Source organism: Macaca thibetana, chromosome Y (genome assembly GCF_024542745.1).
Source record: "Macaca thibetana thibetana isolate TM-01 chromosome Y, ASM2454274v1, whole genome shotgun sequence".
Taxonomy (NCBI): Eukaryota; Metazoa; Chordata; class Mammalia; order Primates; family Cercopithecidae; genus Macaca; species Macaca thibetana.
Window position 1 is genome coordinate 10317122 of NC_065599.1, and position 5271 is coordinate 10322392.

Genomic DNA, 5271 nt, shown 5'->3' on the forward strand with positions numbered 1-5271 from the left:
CCATTTGACCTTTGCAGAAGACAGGTGGATCTTGTATAATTACAGTGGGTTATCCAATTGTAGCTGCTGCACTGGATGTAGTTGAATTGCTTGAACAAATTAACACATTTCCTGGTACCTGGTATGCAGCCATTGACTTGGCAAATGACTTTTTCTCTATTCCTGTACATAAGGCCCACCAAAGGCAATTTGCCTTCAACTGGCAAGGCCAGCAATATACCTTTACTGTCTTACCTCAGGGGTATATCAATTCTCCAACCTTGTGTCATAATCTTATTTGGAAAGACCTTGATTACTTTCACTTCTGCAAGATATAATGCTGGTCCATTCCATTGTTGACATTATGCTGATTGGGTCCAGTGAGCAAGAAGTAGCACATGAGGCTGGGCGCGGTGGCTCACACCTATAATTCCAGCACTCTGGGAGGCCAAGGTGGGCAGATCACAAGGTCAGGAGATTGAGACCGTCCTGGTTAACATGGTGAAACCTCATCTCTACTGAAAAATACAAAAAATTAGCCAGGCGTGGTGGTGAGCGCCTATAGTCCCAGCTACACAGGAGGCTGAGACAGGAGAATGGCATGAACCCAGGAGGTGGAGCTTGCAGTGAGCCGAGATCACGCCACTGCACTCCAGCCTGGGCGACAGAGCAAGACTCCATCTCGAAAAGAAACAAGAAAAAGTAGCAAATGCATTGGACTTATTGGTGAGACATTTGTATCCCAGAGCATGGGAAATAAATCTGACTAAAATTCAGGGACTTTCTACCTCAGTAAAATTCGTAGGGGTCCAATGGTGTGGGACCTGTCAATATATTCCTTTTAAGGTGAAAGATAAGTTGCTGCATTTGGCCCCTACTACAGACAAGAAAGAGGTACAATGCATAGTGGACCTATTTGGATTTTGGAGGCAACACATTCCTCATTTGGGTGTGTTACTCCAGCCCATTAATCAAGTGACCCAAAAGGCTGCCAGTTTTGAATGGGGTCCACAAATGGAGAAGGCTCTGCAATAGGTCCAGACTGCTGTGCAACCTGGTCTGCCATTTGGGCCATATGACCCAGTAGACCCAATGGTGCTTAAGGTGTCAGTGGCAGATAGAGACGCTGTTTGGAGGCTTTGCAGGCCTCCATAGGTGAATCACAGCGGAGGCCTCTAGGATTTTTAAGCAAGTCCCTACCATCTTCTGTACGTAACTACTGTCCATTTGAGAGATAGCTCTTGGCTTGTTACTGGGCTTTGGTGGAAACTGAGCATTCGACTACGGATCATCAAGTCATCATGCAACCTGAACTGCCTGTCATGAAGTGGATGCTTTCTGACCCATCTAGCCATAACGTGGGTCATGGACAGCAGCATTCCATCATCAAATGGAGGTGGTACATATGTGATGAGGCTGTAGTAGGTCATGAAGGTACAAGTAAGTTACATGAGGAGGTGGCTTAAACGCCCAAAGGCTCCACCTCTGCCACCCTGCCTTCTCACCCCCAGCCTGCACTGATATCCTTATGGGGCATTCCCTAAGATCAGTTGACAGAGGAAGAGAAGAGTATGGCCTGGTTTGCAGATGATTCTGCACAATATACAGGCAACACCCAAAAGTGGACAGCTGCAGCACTACGGTCCCTTTCCTAGAACTTTGAGCCTGGTTGTGCACCTCGTTGTGCACTGTGCATAAAACAACAAATGGCCAGATGTGCCATTATTTGCTGATTCATGAGCTGTAGCAAATGGTTTAGCTATATGGTCAGAGACTTGGAAGAAGCATGATTGGGATATTGGTTAAAAAAAAAAATTGGGCAAGAGGTACATGGATGGATCTCTCTGAGTGGTCAAAAACTGTGAAGATATTTGTATCCTATGCAAGTGCCCACCAAAGGGTAAGCTCAACAGAGGAGGATTTTAATAATCAATGGGATGGAATGAACCGTTCTGTGGACACCACTCAACCTCTTTCCCTAACCACCTCTGTCATCACCCAATGGGCCCATGAACAAAGTGGCCATGGTGGCAGGGATAGAAGTTATGCAGAGGCTCAGCAACGTGGACTTCCACTCACCAATGCTGACCTGGCTACGGCCACTGCTGAGTGCCCAATTTGCCAGCAGCAGAGACCTTCACTGAGCCCTTAATATGGAACCATTGCTGCCTTGAGGTAATCAGCCAACTACAGATGGGAGTTTGATTATATTAGACCTCTTCCATCATGAAAAGAGCAGAGGTTTGTCCTCACTGGAATAGACACTTACTCTGGATATGGGTTTGCCTGTCCTGCATGCAGTGCTTCTGCCAAGACTACCATCTGTGGACTCACAGAATGCCTTTTTCACCGTCATGGTATTCCACACAGTATTGTCTCTGACTCACTTTATGGCTAAAGAAGTGTGGCATCGGGCTCATGCTCATGGAATTCACTGGTCTTACCATGTTCCCTGTCATCCTGAAACATCTGGATTGATAGAACAGTGGCATGGCCTTTTGAAGTCACAATTACAATACCAACTAGGTGACAATACTTTGCAGGGCTGGGGCAAAGTTCTCCAGAAGGCCATGTATGCTCTGAATCAGCACCTAATATATGGTACTGTTTCTCCCATAGCCAGGATTCATGGGTCCAGGAATTAAGGGATGAAAATGGAAGTGGCACCACTCATCATCACCACTAGTGACCCACTACCAAAATATTTGCTTCCTATTCCCACAACATTACATTCTGCTGGCCTAAAGGTTTTAGTTCCAGAGGGAGGAATGCTGCCATGTAGTTCCAGAGGGAGGAATGCTGCCATGAGTAGACACAACAATGATTCCATTAAACTGGAAGTTAAGACTACCACCTGGACACTTTGGGCTCCTCCTCCCTTTAAGTCAACAGACTAAAATGGGAGTTACAGTGTTGACTGGGGTTGGCTGACCCAGATTATCAAGATGAAATGAGTCTACTATTCCACAACAGAGGTAAGGAAGGGTAGATATGGAATACTGGAGATCCACCTGAGGTCAGGAGTTTAAGACCAGCCTAGACAACATGACAAAACTCTGTCTCCACTAAAAGTATGAAAGTTAGCTAGGCACACAGCTGGGCACAGTGGCTCATGCCTGTAATCCCAGCACTTTGGGAGACCAAGGCAGGCGGATCACCTGAGAACAGGAGTTCAAGACCAGCCTGGCCAACATGGTGAAACCCCATCTCTACTAAAAATACAAAAACTGGCCAGGTATGGTGGCAGGCACCTGTAATCTCAGCTACTCAGGAAGCTGATGCAGGAGAATCGCTTGAACCTGGGAGGCAGAGGTTGCAGTGAGCTGAGATTGCACCATTTGCACTCCAGCCTGGGGCACAAGAGCAAGATTTCATCTCAAAAAAAAAAAAAAAAAAAAAAAATTAGCCAGGCACAGTGGCATGTTCCTGTAATCCCAGCTTGTAGGAATGTTGAGGCAGGAGAATCGCTTGAACCCAGGAGGCAGAGGTTGAAATGAGCCAAGATCGTGTCACTGCACTCCAGCCTGGGCAACAGATTGAGACTCTGTTTAAAAAAAAAAAAAAAAAAGGAATACAGGAGATCTATTAATCTCTTCATATAACTGTGCCCTATGATTAAGGTCAATAGAAAACTACAACAGCCCAATCCAAGCAGGACTACAAATGACCCAGACCCTTCAGGAATGAAGGTTTGGGTCACTCCACCAGGAAAAAATCCACAACCTGCTAAAGTGCTTGCTGAAGGCAAAGGGAATATGGAATGGGAAGTAGAAGGTAGTCATCAACACCAGCCACAACCACGCGACCAGCTGCAGAAACAACCATGGTAATTGTCACGAGTACTTTCTCCTTCTTTTGTTAAAAACATGTTAGTGCATGTATACACCTGCACTAAGAAAATATCTTCATTTTATTTTCTTTCTCCTTTATCATGTGACATAAGATATATTGACTTCATGTCAGCATTTAAGTATTATTAACCGTATGTATTAGTATTTGTGTTAGGGATTGGTGCATTTCCTGTCATATAAAGGATAATTGTATTATGTTAGGCATAATTATGGCCTAACGTAATCTCAGGAGATGTGTATGGGTTCACGGTGAAAAGGTGTGGACTTGTGATGGTTAATACTGAGTGTCAACTTGATTGGATTGAGGGATATAAATTATTGATCCTGGGTGTGTCTGTGAGGATGTTGCCAAAGGAGATTAACATTGAGGGAAAGGCACTAGTAATCAGCGGCCAGCGCAGTTATAATATAAGCAGGCAGAAAGGAGAGACTGGCCTAGCCTGTGACCCTACATCTTTCTCCCATGATGGATGTTTCCTGCCCTCAAACATGGGACTCCAAGTTCTTTAGGTTTGGAACTTGGACTGGCCGTCCTTGCTCCTCACCCTGCAAATGGCTTCTTGTGGGACCTTGTGATCATGAGAGTTAATACTTAATAAACTCCCCTTTGTATATACATATATATATATATATATATATTCCATTAGTTCTATCAGTGTAGAGAGAACCCTGACTAATACAACCCATCTCCCAGGTGTGTGTCCTTAACTTTGGCAGGTAAATATAAGGTGGGACACTAGGGTGAAACAAGTTTAAGGGGGTGCCAAAAATGCAGTCATCAAGATACATAATATTATAATGCCATATTTTATTTATTTTTAACAGTTATGAAATATATGTTTATTCTGAAACTTCTAACCAGTTGTACAACTAACCCATGACAAATTACCAGATTAATTTTACTTTATTTCTTCAAGCCTGGGGTTTTTCAATGACTTCAAATTTGGGATCTTCAAATTTGAAGTTGGAGAACCTATTCATGTCTACTTTACCGTGCATTTGCTTGAACTTAAAAGCTCCCTCTCCAGCTCTTGCTGATACTGTGGAGCAGTATCAACAGGTCCTCCAGATATCTGTCACTTAGATTTGTATTCTCTAATCTTGTCCATAAAGAGTTTCTGTACAGGATCAAGTTCCTTATTAAATGCCACTGCAGTTAACACCAATGTTCCTCTGCAAGTAGACTGAGACTGCTGACTGAATGACAAAGGAGAACCTGAAGAGCCTCTGAAGAATCATGCTGATTTTCTTTTTTTGAAAGAGAGTGTTGCTCTGTGGCCCTGGCTGGAGTGCAGGGGCATGATCTTGGCTCACTGCAACCTCTGCCTCCCATTGAGGCAGCACTGCTTTCACCAGGGCACTAGCTGCGGGGAGTCTGTCCCTTACAGACCCCTGACCCAGCAACAGATGGATAGAATACACTGACACATAGATATTCTGC

General features: G+C 44.4%; 1 pseudogene; it reads right to left on the reverse strand.

Annotated features, from left to right (window-relative positions):
• Positions 1 to 4703: 4703 nt before the first annotated feature.
• LOC126947124 (ATP synthase-coupling factor 6, mitochondrial-like) lies at positions 4704 to 5069 on the reverse strand (annotated as a pseudogene).
• Between the last annotated feature and the right edge of the window lie 202 nt (positions 5070 to 5271).